General features: G+C 36.4%; 1 non-coding gene across 1 annotated transcript in view; it reads left to right on the top strand.

Annotated features, from left to right (window-relative positions):
* The window catches only part of LOC112657383 (uncharacterized), a 130,945-nt gene extending 114,456 nt beyond the window's left edge, over positions 1–16,489 (top strand). The window contains exons 3-4 of the transcript XR_007412451.1: positions 15,001–15,076; positions 16,413–16,489. This is a non-coding gene — a transcript (uncharacterized LOC112657383). The remainder of the gene's footprint in view (positions 1–15,000; positions 15,077–16,412) is intronic.
* Positions 16,490–17,427: the final 938 nt, after the last annotated feature.

The following is a 17,427-nucleotide window of genomic DNA, read 5'->3' as shown; positions in this document are numbered from 1 at the left end:
AGTGGAACCTGATGAAAGAGAAGGGAAATTCTCATCACCATCCATTCTTTTGTTTTCTTGGCCCACTGAGTACATTTTCCCAAGTTTCTGGCATTTCATTTTAAAATTTATTTGGAACAATTTTTCTGTTGCCTATTTAAAAACAAATGCATTATAAGCTCATTTGGGTTTTGCAAACAAAGCTTTGCAAAATGGTTAACTTTATAAGAATAAACACTTTGTGTTCTTGTAATTATTTTCCTTTTGGAATGGTGGAAATAATGGTTTTTTAAGCAATCAAAGCTGTAATCTTGAATAAAAAGTGTACTCCACAAGATCAATGGACAATGAAGTGTTTTCTACTGAAACTTGGTACATTATTAGCCATTTAGTCTTGATAGCCTTAATTCCTTCGTGACCCATTCGGAAGTGAAGTAATTCATTTTCCATACACCAATCGATAACTTGTGCAGATGGAGGCATCCAAAAAAATTGAAGCAAAATATCAAATTACTTAATGTTATCCTGATTACTCCTCAGAACATGACATGCTACATACAGTCATTGCCCCATTTTCAAGGGTGAGCTTCTCTACACATTTGAAGTAGATGTCATTAAGTTACTAATGTCATTATATAGACCCATGAAGGTAGTTAAAACTTGGAGTACATTGTAGAGGAAGAGTTTACTGTGTTTCCATAGTCTTTCTTGTAGGTCACATCTTGATTTTATAGATAGATTTAAACACAGAGGAAGTTTGAGCCAATAGATGCAGGAAATAAAATATTTTGTAACTGTAGGTTTTAATCTGATAAGGAAAATTGCAATGTTGAATGCCTATTTCATTGCTGATGTTTTGTATTGATTTAGGATAGTGGTAGGAGGAGCCTCACATTGCTCAAATGCCCAACTTTATGTAGTGTTTATACAGCAAAAAACAACATTGTTTGGGTGTGGAATACATGTGGAACTTTTTAAAAAGTACAAACGCCTAGGCCCTGCCCAAGACTTACTGAAAACAAATTAGATGGAGGTCATAACTGGGGATGTGATTTCTTTCAGAAGCTCCACAAGTGATTCTGATTGAAACGAACAGTACACTCAAAAACTTTTTCAGTTTTTATTTTGGGTAGCTTTACCTTTGTATCTATACACTATAGAATTATCAGAATAGCTCAGATCACAGTTTATTTAAAAGATCCTAGCCTATCCAGGTAGACTTTTAGAAATAGAAATTTCTTAAAAATCTGGTTTGAGAATGACATGCTATTCAATGAGAACATCTTTTCTTCTCTCACTTTCTTCAATCTTTTCCTCTAAAAAACAAACAAACAAACAAACAACAACAACAAAACCAGTCACTGCCACCTCTCTTTATTGAGCGTCTGCTCTGTCAAACACCGTGCTGGCTCTTTTCATTCAACATCTCATTTAATCTTTACATTTGGCCTATGGTATATAACTGTGTCCACTATAGAGATGAGCCAGTTTGGGCAAGGACACATAGCAAAAGCCAGAATTTAAATTAATGCCTATCTGATTTCAAGACGTTTCTTTTGGGGGCACCTGGTGGCTCAGTTAATTAAGCATCTGACTCTTGTTTTTAGCTCAGGTCATGATCTCAGGGCCCTGAGATAAAGCCCCTTGTCAGGCTCCATGCTCAGTATGAAGTCTGTTTGGGATGCTTTCCCCTTCCCTCCCCTCTCCCCTGCTTCTCCCCCCCAACATGTGTAAACATGTGTGCATTCTCTCTCTCACATACATACATACATACATACATACATACATACATAAATAAATAAATTAATAAATAAACAAACAAATAAATAAAAAAACAAATAAAATCTTTATTAAAAAAAACTTGTTCTTTTTTATGCCATCTATCCTCCCTCTTTTCACCTATCCCACCCTTTTCCTTTCAGTGTCTATGTCTTTTAATTCTTGTTTTCTTTCTTTTTTAAAAGCTTTTATTTATTTATACATGAGAGACACACAGAGAGGCAGAGACACAGAGGGAGAAGCAGGCTCCCTGCAAGGAACCCGATGTGGGACTCGATCCCAGATCCCAGGATCATGCCCTGAGCCGAAGGCAGACGCTCAACCGCTGAGCCACTCAGGTGTCCCTAATTCTTGTTTTCTTTAACATCTCATCCAATAACATCTGGAAATGAGGGAGAAGGGTGCATACATCCCACAAAAGTTCTTGGTAACAAGGATTGCCTCGGTACTCATGCCTTGGTAACAATGATTGCCTCGGTACTTTCCACTTGGAGAAATTCTTGCAGTCCCTTATTTGACAAATCTTGCCCTGGTATCCTTTGACTAATGGAAATAATTATATTTTTTGACTGCTTCATTTTAAAGAATGTCTTGGGATTTGCTCAAGAGAATATAAAAACCTGCTGTCCCTGTTTCTATTTCCAGACCCAGACATGACCCCAGTACATTAAAGCATCTGCTTTTGATTTCACATCTCTATCTCATTTCTATCTCAAGGGCCATCTTTCTGAACTAGGGTTTAAAGTAGCTCAACAAGCAGCAAGTGAGAGATGAAGGTAATGAGGGAAGTGGTTCTGGTTAAAAAGCGGCAGAAATTACAAAACTATCTATGTAACCTGAATATAGATGACTATATTCATGGCTCCCATTTATACTTGCCATGGGCCCTGGTGCATCTAGCTGCTCATCCACCTGTGTTTCTCAAGTACGGCCGAAGAATTGCAACATGACTTAGCCCTTTCTCCTCTAATCCACTTATGTTTTTCTCTAGGTGGGACAAGGAAAAAACGTGCTATAGCCAAAAACTACTATGCAAAATAAGAAAATAACTTAAAAAATGATATGACTAATGGAAAAAAGCTTTGACCCTTTCTGAAATGGAGGTGAAATAGACATTTAAGTCAGATTCTGCATGATATTTAATAGTATTAATCTAGAAACTGTAGAGGAAACTAGTTCTAGATTCAGGGATCAGAGATAAACAACCTGGTCAACTTCAGAATTGAAGAAATTTACCAAGCAGGCAAGGATTGAATACAAATATTTTGCATGTAGTCAGTTCATCATGTTTAACAAATATTTGCCAATAGAGTATGCAACCAAAGAAGACTAAAAGGAGATAATACAGTTGGTAACTGAAAGCCATGGTGCAATTATGTGGATTCAGAAATGTCCATTTCTACCCTGAAGACCATATGTAACCTTGGACAACTGACACAGCATTCCTGAGGTTCTGCTGCTGCTTCTGTTAAATGAGGTTCATGATTTATATAAAGGAAAGTTATTCAGTCATATCAAATGAAATCTTACCATTTGCAACAACATGGATGGAGCTAGAGAGTATTATGCTAAGTGAAATAAATCAGAGAAAGGCAAATACCATATGATTTCACATATGTGGAATTTAAGAAACAAAACAGAAAAGCAAAGGGAAAAAATAGGCAAACCAAGAAACAAGTACTTTGTAAGTACTATGAATAATTAAACAAGGAGATAGGAGAATCCCAACATCACAGATATGTAGTGTGGATTCAATTAAAGCTTTGGTAGAGAGTCATGAAAGGAAAATTAGTAGGTGTAAAGCTACACAGACTACATATGTTTGGACCTAAAAGCTATTATTATTGTTGAAGACAAAAGTTTTGGTTGAAGGTAGATAATTGATTTAGAGCAAGGACTATATCTTGTTAATACTTAAAGTTCCAGTTCCAGCAGGGTCTGCCCTGGAGTAGATGTTTAGTGCTTGTTAAAAGGGATGGGTGAATGGATGAACAGATGGGTGGGTGGCTACATAGCTCTGGTTCACTTTTAGGTTCAGAAATGGAAAAGCAGTTTTTGATATTCTCTTTAGCTCAGCTCAATACAGTTTTAAAAGAAAATCAACATCATGACTTTTACTTAATATTTTGGTAATACTGCAGTGTTTTACCTCATTTTCTGGAAAGACAGGTGATGGCATGAAATACTGCTGAGAAAAAAAGGCTTATTCTTTGTGATAGGAAACATTTTCTGAATTAGTATTATTGTCAGCCAATGAGATCAAGCCAACTGCTAAGTGATTAATAAAGCAGAAAAGAGGTATAAAGACAATGCTATCAGCCTGTTTTCTCACATGCCACAGAGTGCTGCCTGCTGGCAATGGAAACCAATATCCTTATTGGGCACTGGGGTGGAAAGGAGGGAATACTCTTTGTTGGAGAGGCAGCTTTATACAGAATTGGGGCAATTATGAATGAGACATTTACACTAAGCTCCAAGACTTATTTGAACCCATCAGAATTTCAAAAGCACCAATGCGGTATATCTTAAGATTTGTGTGTTCATTTGGTAGACTTGAGCTTTTGTGTCCTTGCATTTTGTCCATTAACATTTTGCACAAAGAATTGTATGTGTTTGTAGGTAGGCAGCTAGGCTCTTGGTGAATCCAACTAAGTAGCTTTTTCTTAGAACAAACTTGCTTTGATAGTTTGAAATACCCTATAAGAAAGCAAGATTTTTTAAAAAAATTGACCCCTTCGGGCTAACAAGATAAACATGAAGCTTTATGAAAACAATCTAGTTCCTGTTATTGCTCTTATGGGGAAACCTTGGGATAGGTGAATGCATCAAAATTTAGCCTGCTCAAAATAAATAGGAGTAGATATAGACAAAAAGCCACAATTATCAGGCCTATCTATGTCAATGGGGCAATATATGCCAATGAAGGATGCTTCCTGATGACTGGACAGCCAGTCCCCAATAATAAAACCATAATTATAGTGCCTAATGTGTAAAGGAAAGAGAGAACTGGGATTATGGGCAGTAAAGGATGACTGCGGGAACATAGACATAACTTGCAGCCCACATGAGTATGTCTGGGTTTAAAAGGTAAAGATCCATTCCTTTTCTTTTCCCATCTTGAAGACCTTAAAGAATCCCTAGGGTACTAGGAGAAAATAGATGATCCAGTGGTATTGTTAGGTGAAATGTGGGTATGGACAAATTTATTTATTATCAATATTTATTGAGCAGGCACTATGTGAAGAGTGTTATTCTAGATGGTTTGGTTACAGTAATGAACACAACAAAATCTCTGCCTCTGTGAAATTTACATTCTAGTGGAAAGGAGCAATGGTGACCATCAATCACATGAACATATATATTATAATTCCATATAGGGATATGGATGATAAAGAAATATAAAGTAGGCTAAAAAGAGAGAGTGGACCTATTACAGTTGGGATAGCCATGTTAGAGGGAGTGGTTAAGGAAGGCTTCTCTGGGAAGTTGAGGCTGGTGGAGAGAGCTGAATGAAATGAGGGAACAAGTCATATGATGGTCTAGACTAGTGTTATAAGAGGATGGAGCAGTAACTGTGGAATCCTGGAGGTGATTAAGCTTAGATTTTTAGAGAAGCAGAAAGCAAGTGAGGGTGCCTTAAGTTTGAAAGTTCACAGGGAAGAGAATGAGACTGGAGAAACAGGCAGGCAGCAAGAGAACCAGGGATCTCTGTGTAGGTCATGGTTAGAATTTATATATCATTTTAACTGTGCTAAGCAACACAAAGGGTTTTGAGCAGGTGAGCAATATGATCTCATTTGTATCTTAAATTCATCTTTCTGTTGCCATGTAGAGACTAAACTTCTTGGGGCAGTCATGGGGAAGCAGGACCAATTATCCCCTCTCATTGGATCTAGCCTACAAAGAATATGAGCTCCTCAAAGGCAGAGACTGTATCTCTACATATTCTTCCCACTGCTTTGCCTTATCCCAGCACTACATGGGTACTTGGTAACTACTAAGTATATTCTGTAAGTGTGGGTGAGGGAAATTTCTTAGACTGGGGCAGAAATGTCTTAGCCTCTCATGACTTAGGACCCTTCTAACCGATGGGTTGGTCCTCATGAAGGGTAAATTGGATTCACTATATTTTCTAGTGTTTTCTAAGTGATTTCCTCAGATTATAGGAAGATAATTATAATAATGGCCATATAGAACTTGCAGTGATAGATTGGGGGGGGGGTTGCTATGAAAGCATCACATGAAACGAGGATGAGAAGTTTAAGTCATACAGGTTTGACTTGAGATTGGATACCAAGACTACACAGGGCATCTGGTCAATTTGTTGTCATGACTTGAAAGGCATTTTGCAGATTTAAACTATGGAAGCATTAAATTTTTTCTTCCTCCTTGTCAGTATAAAATGTGTTTGATAAGGTCAGTGAGTGTTGGATAAGAAATAGGTCTTTCTTCTTTGATGGGCTCCTCTGGAGACTTGTCTTGACCTGTGTCCATAAAATCACCCTTTCCTAGCTAAATAAAAGAAACAAATCTGTACAAGCCTCCTCATAATTTTGACTTGTGGGTGTCAGACAAGTCTGTGAGCTCCCGCCCTTATTATAAACACCATTCCAGAAGAGGCACACATTTTTAATTTTTACAGTCACGATGCAGTCATGCTTTGAGATCATCTGAAAAGTGCTGTAGAAGCACAAAACATTATTACTATCATTAAGGCAGTAATGACTATGATTATAATGCAGTTAGGGAAGCCGAGGAGGAATGGTAGTTAAGGGTGAGTAAACTTCACCCCCCATATATCTAAGTAAGATTCACTGTATCAAAAACCTGTATGTGTGTGGTGGGCATAAACAGGCAGATGGTATTGAGTTACAATTATTGAAGGATTTGGACTGAAATCCATTTTAGTGAAACTGGGTTCAGAAAACATCATTCCATTCCATTCTACTTAAAACCTAGAGAACCGCTTTGCTTTGTTTCAGTAATAATTTGTTGGTGTGAAATGTGATTTCCCTGCATATCACTTGGGAGGTGATGGTGATCTCAGAATCTTTGGATGTAGCAGAAGGTTGTGATATAAAGTATTTATTTCAGATATTACTCTAACTGCTCTGGGGAACAAAAGAAAGATTGACAGAAAGTCTATAGTTTGGCATCTTTGTCATTTACTATGTTTATTCCCCCACTTTCTTTTTTGGAGATCTCCATTTTTGGGAATCTGTGATTTTTAAAAACTAACATTTACTCATTCAGTAAGCATTTATGAAGTATCTATTGAGTGCCATGCCTGGTGTTAGCTTGTAGGATTAATGAGATGAAGGTGATTTGTTCCTTGCCTTAAAGGTTTTACAGTTTAGTGAGTCACAAGAATATTGATGGTTTTGATGTGTTAAATACAAGCTCTTCCATTGCCTGAGCACCGTGATCATATCTGTTCTTAGATTTCTCTCTTTGGGGTCAGTGCGTAGGATGGATTTAAATGAGGTGAATTGGAAGTAGAGCCCGATCAAGGTCATTTCAGAGGTATAGGTGTGAGATAAATTCTTGAAAGATTTTTTCATCTCTGAAACCCAAAAACTTGGCTTTATTTATTTATTAAATAATATTTTAATTTATTTATTAATGAGAGACACAGAGAGAGGCAGAGACATAGGTAGAGGGAGAAGCCGGGCCCCTATGGGGAGCCCAATGTGGGACTCAATCCCAGGACCCCAGGATCATGACCTGAGCCAAAGGCAGACACTCAACCACTGAACCACCCAGGCATCCTAGCATTATTTATTATGAGACCAAGTGAAGGGAAGGATTGGTTTATAGGATTCAGGTAGTTTGTGTGGCTAGAATATTTAGTTCCTTGATGTTACCCTGCCTGTGAGTGAAAATAGACAGTGATTGTTTCACAGATGTGGGAAATGCCTGATTGTTTCCCGTGTTGGAGAGGTTCTGTGCAATTGAGGAATTGATTTAGAAATGTTTTGTGAGAAGTTCTTATAGAGGCCTAGAGTTGTTGCCTGAGGGAGCATGCACAATGATAATGACCAAAATTTTTACTTCTTTTCTATCAGAGTGGATTGTCAATGGAAATTTCAGAGACCCTTTTTCAGAGTCTGAGAATATTCTAGGGAAATAAAAGGAGTGTGGGCACCAAGGCTGCATCTGCGTTGCCTGGGATAGATAGAGTGGTTCTGGGGAGAAGATCCCTGGTCATTTACTTCAGGCCTAGTATTCAACAGGTAAATAAACTCATAGGGCTATACAAGTTGTACTCTATAAATTCTTTCCTATCCTGAGAGAGCCATAAAGCCCATGACTTTTAAGATTATAAAGAAGCTAATTGTTTTGTATTTATAATTTGAAAAGAGTGAGTTTGCCTTTGCATCACCGGGAAAACCAGAATCACTCTGAATTAATGATGCAGAGTATGTTTACAGGGGTCATGTTTTACCCACTTAGAGATCAAATAGCTTTGGGGGGACTTCTGGCACTTTGCTTGTAGGCAAATATTTGCTGTTAATTACAAAAGAGGCTTAATTGAAGTCAGTCTAACTTCACACCAGACCTGAGTAATAGAGAAAAGGGATCAGCTATTTTCTATTCCCTCTGCAAGTGTGGGTAAGACAAATGACTTTAAATTGAACTAGGAAAGATAAAGTCAGCAAGCTTTGTTCTTAGTACAGGTAATATAACAAAAAAAAGACTGAGATCGAATCAAGAAAAAATCTTGATGGCCACTGCAGGGTGGTGACCTGAAAGAGTCTCAATTTTGCCAATCTTCCTAAGAGTATTGATAACATAAGAGTCCGTTACCTTTTAGGGATGCTTTTCAGGTATGGTGAAGGGACTGGATAAGTTTTTACGTTCTGTATTAACATTATATTTAATTGGAAATTACCTTTGAAGCATTTGCAGAAGTGTGGACTGTTTTTTAATCTAAAGGTGATACTTATTTATTGCCTCTAACTAAGAAAAGGCTTTCCAACTTCGTTGTCAGAAAGTATCTTTACCAGAGCAGAAACAACATGGGTTGCATAGGGACACACTCCGTGATATGAAATCACACCCTCCTATAGCTATGTAAACACTTTTCTTTTTTATATGTTCAGAAGAGCCAAAAGTGGTCCCCCATGGAAATGCATAAGCATACTTGGTTGATATTTATTAATACCTTGTTATTATGATAGGTGCCATGCTAAATGTTTCCATGTGCATGATCTCATTGCATCATATTTTATTAAATGAAGAAATAGATATGAGACAGGTGATTTTTTTCCAGAGACACAGAGCTAAAATGTGGCAGAACAAAGTTTCTGAATTTGAGGTTCTTTCTTGTCCGTCTGTAGTCTTCTGTTCTCACTGACGCACTGATGATAACTCCCTAGCTGTCAGGCTGAGCCCCAAGCAACAGCTCTATCCCACTCACCACCTCCTTCAACCCCCTCTAAGCTACCCACCAAAGCTAAGCTATGGCCTATTCATTGAAAGTTTCCACCTCTACCTTTAATTCTTCAGCTGTAATCTACATCCACACCCAGTGTTGAGATAAAAACTCCTGGATCAACTTTTACTTTCATACATTTTGGTTTCAGAGGTTTTCTTAATACTATACTGCTACAATGTAAAGAAGCATGCTATAGCAAATCGGGTAGTTCAAATCTGTCAAATTTCCTCCATTACCACATTTTCCAACCTAAGTCAAGCCACCATCTTGAAAGAGACAAAAGTTTGGACTTTGGTAAAAGTATTCTCATATTTTGCTATTCAGAGTGTGGTCTATAGACCAGTAGCATCTGCATCAATTGGGAGCTTGTTAGAAATGCAGAATCTCATGCCCCACCCTGAATTTGGAGAACCAGAATATGCATTTTAATCAGATTGACAGGTATTTCCATATACTTTCTAACAAACAAACCACACTCTTTAACCTCCTCCATTAATTCTCCCCCTGTACCCAATGCGATCTTCAAAAAATGTAAATACATTCACACCATTTCACTACTTGAAGTCCTTTAATGGCTTCCCATCTCACTTATTGTAAAGATCCAATTCTTTATAATAACCTACATCGTCCTACAAAAGATGTGATTCTTACCAACTACTAGGCACACTGACTGCCCCTTCCTTTCAGTTCTTAAAACACACCAAGCTTGGTTTTACCTGTAAGACTTTCGTCATTGCTTCCTTTACTCTAAATGCTCCCCTTCTGCTTCTGGCATGATCTTTATTTTTTTATTTTATTTTATTTTTTTTTTGATCTTTATTTTCTTAACCTTTCATTTCAGCTTAAACGTCACCTCTTGAAGAAAATGTATATGACCATTCTATAGTGGTTCCTCCAGTTTTTCCTCTATTATAACCATGCTGGTTTCCTTCAGAACATATATCTCAGTTTGTCATTATATTATCTATTTATTTCTCTAACAACTGTCCATTTCCCCTTTTGGACCATATAAGGGTAAAACCCATGACTACTTCCCTAGTCCTTAACACAGTGAGTAGTGAAGGTGCTCTATAAATATCTGTTCAAATGAATAAATCATACTATTGTTATGTTTCTTACTGAAATTTTTCAAGAGTATATAATCATAGAGAAATGGTTAGTGTTTATAATTCTTGCAATTGTTACTAGTAATTTTTTTTGTCATTTTACCTAAATTATGCTATTAGTTATACAGATTCTGGGAGGTTTTCCTAATACCAACTTTAAAGATTATCAGTAGTAATTTTTGTCTCCAAGTTATTTGCAAATGTGAGCTAGTTCTCATTTATCTACTCTATCGAATAAATATTATCCTTATATCAAATATCCAGCCATCTCTGTAATGGAAACCAGAAAATGTTGTCTACAAGTATAATTGCTTTGGTCCAGAGTTTTTGAGGAAACATATTGAACAAATATTCAAATATTCTTTTTTCTTTTTTTTTATTTCTTAGGAGAGTACTGTAAAGGATGTAGGGGTAATGAGTTCAAGGGCTGATGTCTTGAAATATTAGGCTGCAACTGATGGTTAACCCAGGGTCAGAAAAAGAAAACTCCCTTGTGATGTATCATTGCACAATTGGATAAAGCACATGTGTAATAGAGACTTATATCTTTCCCTGAAACATCTGGCATTACTCATCATGAGAAGCAGGTGCCTAGGTTGGACAGACCACATGTCCATTCCAGGATGACACATTTCTGTTGTTTCTGGGTTGCATTTGAATTTTCTTTGGCTCTTGTCAACATAAGCACATTAATGATCAAAATGATAATGCAGAGAAAGATTGCCTAAGAATGAGGGTAAACAAGGTAGCTGCTGCTTCTAGCATGATGAGGTTCTGGGTTGAGAAAATTAGTGAGCCATCCTGTGATTGACAGCCCAGGACAGTCCAGATGTAATGCTTTTATACTTGCTGTGACAGGTTGAGTTACAGCTTCCATGAATGGGACTTGTTTCCAAATGGAAAGTTTGCCTGCTAGCTAGCCAAAATCTTTGTTAGGTCTTAGCCAACCATGGGTCAGGGTGTCATAAAAGTTTACTGAGTTGTACCCTTTTCCCTCACATAAGCTATTGTGTCTAATAGGATGAAGGTTTGTGAAAGTACTAGAACAAAGTTTACAAATGTACAATACTTCAGCCAGGGTACATCTTGTCAAACTCACCAAGAGAACATGGTGAAGTCACCTGTCCTGTTGTGCTCTTCTCCCTTGTTTTACTCTAGCATGGTGTTAAATCATGGACTATTATATTTTCAGGATGAAAGCCATCTGGTTATTCAGGTCCATGCACACTGCTTGTATTGTGATCTCTCTAAATCCCATGCAGAGTTTGGTAGGAACTAAATATTTGAGGATCTAATAGTGGCAGTGTTTCTTAAGGTGTGGTGTGCTGGTTGTCTGTTTCAGAATTACCTGGCATGCTTCCGGAGACCATAGATTTCTGGGACTGCCCCTACAGGTCTACTGAATCAAGGTCTCTGACATACAGATTAAAAGTCTATGTTGTCAACAAATGTTCCAGATGATTCTTATGAATTCTAAAGTTAGAGAACTACAAGCTTCTGTTGAAGTTGAGTGTGCTCTTTTACCATTATCTTCTAAAAGGCTTTCAGTAGAATTGGGGGTTCAAATAATTGACTTTAAAAATAAGAGTTCATGGATCAGCAATAGTCCTACAACACAGAACTTGTCAGGATTAGAAATAATCTGGTTTGTCAGATTTGATACTAAGGAAAAATTGTCCTAAAATTAATCCTTAGAAATATAAGTGTCTGAGTCTTGCTCAATAGTGACTCTTTATAGACCAAAGACTTATTTTCAGGGATGGATTTACATGGTTTGGAATGCATGCATATGTGTGTATGTGTATGAGTGTACTTGTGCACATGTGCATATGTAGGACCGGGGCCTGTTGTGTCTGAGGACTTTAGATTACCCTGTCTTATCCCAGATCAAATACTTATGGAATACTAAAAAGAACTAATCTTTTTCCTTTTGTGAAATGGTTTTAAGAAATTTTCTCTTATCTTTTTCTTTTTTTTTTTTTAAGATTTCATTTATTTATTTGAGAGAGAGAGAGTGAACATGCATACAAGTAGAGGGAGGGGCAGAGGCAGAGGGAGAAGCAGACTCCCTGCCAAGCAGGGAACTGCTTCAGTCTCTGATTCATGGGTCCTCCATCCCAGGACCCCCAGGATCATGACCTGACCCCAAGGCAGACACCCAACTGACTGAACCATCCAAGCACACCTCTTTTGTCTTTTTATTTTGCAAATGAATAGATATCCCCTGTACCTAAGCTCTTCTAATGACTTTTTTTTTTAATCTATAGTGTGAAGATACAAAAAGCATCATTAAAAACCAGTCAAGGTTTTAGTCCTCACTCCTAGAAGTCATTTCTTAGAAATGTTTATTGAACTGTGTGATATATAACCAGAAAATATACAAACCGAGGGTAACATTTAACCAGTATTGAGATAAGCAACAGAACCTCACTGATACCCCAGAAATCCTGTTTGTCCCTAATTTCAGTCACTAAAACTTTCCAAGAAAGAGCATTTTCCTGATGGCTAGAAGTAATTTTACTTCTCAAAAATATCTAATCATTTATTTTTTTAATAAATATTACTCTTTCTGTACATATTGGGATCTTTAGCATCTTACTAATCTAATCTGAACATCCCTGACTACATGCTGACTTTTAAAAAACTCTTGTTTTGCTAGTTTATGATGTTAGAATTTTTCTTTCACAGAGTGACAATTCCTACATTCAACTTGAAACATTTCTGTTTGCTCCATGTTTTGTTTCTAACCTTGGAATGTACAAATTAAAATTTCAAGGTGGTAATAAGCGTGTAGGTAATATCAATTATGGAACACTTCAGGTAATTGTTTGAACTATATTAGCTTAAAAGAAGTAGTTGACTTTTTTTCCGTTTTATCTAACAGGAAAATTTGATCAAGCAGACCCATTGGTTGGATATAATAGACTCAGTGCAATAGTTTATCGGAACTAGGAATAATTCATTAAGAATTGATATTTGGTGTATTAAAGAACTACAAACCAAAATGAATATGGTGCTCCTAGGAACCTCACGCATGATTTTCTGTTTTAGTCATAAGTCAGACCTGTATTCCCCGCAATAGACAAACCTATTGTCTACACAATTGAAAGGTATCATGGGAATGTGAAAAGAGTACTGTACTGGGGATATAGAAACCTTGTTGCATGACCAAAAGCAAGTCATATAATCTCAGTAAGAGCCATTTTATATATCTATGAAACGAGGATAATATTTTCCTTGAGAAGTTGTGGTGAGAAATAAGGAAGATTAATGTTTCTAACTATCCAAGAAAATGCCTGGACATAGTCATTTCGCAATCAGTGTGGCTTTTCTCTCTTTCAGCTCAGCAGGATAGCATTTTCAAAGGAGCTTAATATGGGAGGCCTATTCTATTAGAAATAAGATCTCACTACACTATACCCTTTTCCATACATTTTCTATTTATTTCTTATTCCAAAACAAATGCATACAAATTAGGTAAAAATTTGGAAACGGAGTTATGCCAAAGAATTCCCTGAAATCCCACACTCTCAGAGATAGCCACAGTAAATATTGGTTTTAAGCATCTCATTTACCACTGTATTTTCTTAGTACCCGTCAGAAACTCTGTACATAGTAGGTCTATCAGTGTGTCAGGAATTGAACTTTTCCAAAAAGATGTGAAAGTGGTTGTAAATCCCTTATGAATATTAATTATTGGCACAGCATGAAACCCAGTGGACTTTCTTGTCTACCTGCCTTTTTTTTTTTTTTTTTTTTTTTTTAATCCTCATGGACAGATGCTTGTTCTATTAACTTCTCAAATAGCTCTAGGGACAGAGATTACAGTATCTCTTTTTATAAAAGGATAGGGCTACAGAGCATATATGTTAATAAAATAAATCATTTAAAAACTATTTTATTAGACTTTCATGGACTTTTAAAATTAAAGCTAGGTTTTTCTTTTCTTTTCTTTTTAAAGGAGTATTGCAAGGTGGGAAGAACTGAATTAGGCATCCCAGGAGTGAGTGTAGCCCCTGCTCCTTCATTCATCCCTTTCCCTTCCTTGGGATCTAGGCAAGTAGCCCAGACACCACCTTATAAAAGCAGAGGAAACAACACCTGTTCTGCTTTCCTTTTATGTGGTAATGGTGGAAATCAATTATGATAAAATACATGGTGATGTTTTTCATGTAATAAAGTGCTATAAAACTTTTGTATTGACATGATATTAATAGGAAAATTAGAGTGCATAACATTAACATAAATATTTCTTTTGGGCTATGTGTACAAACAACAGAATCTACTTTATTTTGATTTCACTTCACAAACAGTTTATACCTAGGTCCTTAATCATTCTGGATGAGTGGTTAGAGGCTGGGGACTATACCTAGAAGTACAAAATTCCCCAACTGCCTAGAACTCTTGTGGAATATCATGTCACCTCTGTACTAAGTTCCAGGCTAGAAATTCAGCACACAGAATTAGAAAAAGAGGTAAGAATCCATTTTCCAGCTCTCATCTGACCAGGAATAGAGTTCCATTTATATTATCATTTTTTCTCTTTATATACTATGATGCAACATGATGGTAGTAACTGTTATTCAAAGCATTACATGGGCTGCATAGCATTTGGGGAAAAGTAGCATTAACCATTAAATATTATAATCATGCATCCCTTAGACATGTTGTATGTAACATTTTTATGTCGTTGTGCAGAAAGAACATACATTTTGAAGTTAGAACAAACTGGTTTTGAACCATTTCTCCAGTTTTCCAGCTACATGACCTGCAGGTAAGTTATTATCCCCTTTGATTCTCAGCTTCATTAGGATTAGATGAAATGGTGGATATAGTGTACCCAGGATAGTGCTTGGCACATTTTTGGCATTATCTAAGTGTTAGTTCCCTTTTCCTTCTCATCATAACACCAAAACATTTACTTAAGAGAGATGAATGTTTGATGACTTAGAATAATATGAAAAATGTATTCCACTTATTTTTCTTAGGCATAATGTAAAAATCCATGCTTTTATCTACATGGATTAAGAGGCAAAGAATTATATTTTCAAAGAAGATGTTTTATTGAGAATTTGTTTGCCTTGCCTAATGCAAACATAAGCTACAATTGGACTAATGACTTGAATGTGAAACTAAAGCTACATAGAGAATAGGAGAAAGTATAGGAGGATATTTTAACCATCTTGGGTGGGAAAAAGTTTCCCTTTCCATGAGAGCAATTCAGGGATCCAAGAGAAGAGTATGTCACATTTCATTACACTAAAATTTAAGATCTCTGTCAAAAAAGTAACCATAAAGCAAAGGATAAACTGTAGAAATTTATTTACAATTTAGAAGCTGAGGCTCATATCCTTAATATCATGAAGGGCCTTTGTACAGAGCTCCTACAAATCAATAAAAATAGATAAACATCTTGGTACAGTAAGCAAAGATCATGAAAGGGCATATGTTTAGGTAACTGCTTTCTTCCACCTAAAAAAAGTTACCTTGATAGTCTTGAGTCCAAGTCCTGAAGACAGAGTATTAAACCATCTTTATACATGAGTGGGAAGATAGTGATTATATATTTTGGCATCGTGATCAGCTTTGTTTTGAATGAATGGGTTTTCTCAACTGAAATTTCTAAGTTTCCTAGGGAAAAAAATGTTGTTTAAATTAGAAGTTTTTAAATGGTTGATCTTAACATTTCTCTTCACTTTGTCTTCCTTGTCAGAACATTAGGAAACATATACTTAACCCTTTCTTGATGACTTTATTCATCATCAGGAGCATTGATTATTATAATGTGCTATATAAGGCAGTGCAATGAAGTTAGGAAGAGCTGTTTACCTGTGTGCCAGTTAAGATTGCTATGCATTTTGAATTCTTAGGGGAATATCAACATTAGGAATAAAAGACAACCCTATAAATTATAGTTACCTTTGAAAATCTCCTAGGGAGTTTCTCTGTGGAGATGGATGTATAATCAATCTCTCAAGAATTCCAGAACAACCCATTTTTCTTTGGCATTGGAAAGGCTTGTTTTTACCCTGATAGAAGCTCAGATAAAGTAGTTGGTTCACAATGTGGTAACCAGGTTCTATGAAAAAATATCTGCATTTAAATTCTAGGACACTTGCTTTTTGTGCTGATTTGTACACAGCATGATTACATCTCATACCTATTCTGTGAAATACTCATTTTCCAGGTAAGTGGGGGCTAGCAAAGTTTAAGTCCCTAACCAACTAAGACATGGGAACTAATTTATGGGAGAGCCTGTGATTTTGATTTAGATTAATCCTATGCTATACTAAATTTCTTAGAATTGTGTGTAAAATAAAAGTAAAAAGGTTCTAAGTGAGAGTCCAATAAACTTTTCACTGAATGAAATATGGATGTTTTAGGTATGAGCTTTGGAAGTAAGTGTACTAGCTATTCCGAGGTATGACCATCTTCTCATCATTAGCATTCTGCCTAGGTGTGAGGTATTACTTGCATATCTGCAGAGATGATAAGTAAAGTATGAGGTGCCATAGTTTATAAAGATACATTTTTGATCATGTATGCGGCTTGCCACAATGTATTATATAAAACACACTGTGATTGAGCAATGAATTTCATCTTCTCCTGGGTATCTTGCATTTCACACATCTGTACTGTCATTGTCCTCATGAATCTTTCATTGTGCCTCAGAGTCGGGTAATAGAGTTGAGCATATCAGGGATGGAAGCTTTCCTGGAAGGGATGTCTATAATCAGCTGATGAACTGAATACAATTGGCTATGCATGATGTAACTCCTACTATATACACCCCACAGAAAACCCCCCGAGTAAGGGAAAACAAACCCACCAGGGCATGTTTACTTTCTATTCATGATTGAATAGAAAGTAATAGTCTTGGTTTCCAGTATTCTGGAATCAAAATGGTGATGTGAATAGCAAGAGTTAAGGTAAGGCTCTGAGAAACAGAGAATTTTCTATAAACCTCCCTTGTAATGATTGTAATCAAATTACTTAATGTTCTTCTGTTCTTTCTAAGAAGACATTAGCTAGAGAATCATTTTCCAAACCTTATTTCAAGCAATTAACTCAAATACTTGCCCAAATGTTTGAGTTTTATGATATTGAAACTTTTTTTCTATTTTC

The sequence above is a fragment of the Canis lupus genome, chromosome 8 (assembly GCF_003254725.2).
Source record: "Canis lupus dingo isolate Sandy chromosome 8, ASM325472v2, whole genome shotgun sequence".
Lineage (NCBI taxonomy): Eukaryota > Metazoa > Chordata > Mammalia > Carnivora > Canidae > Canis > Canis lupus.
Note: the sequence above shows the minus strand (reverse complement) of the source record. Positions and strands in the feature narration are given on the sequence as shown.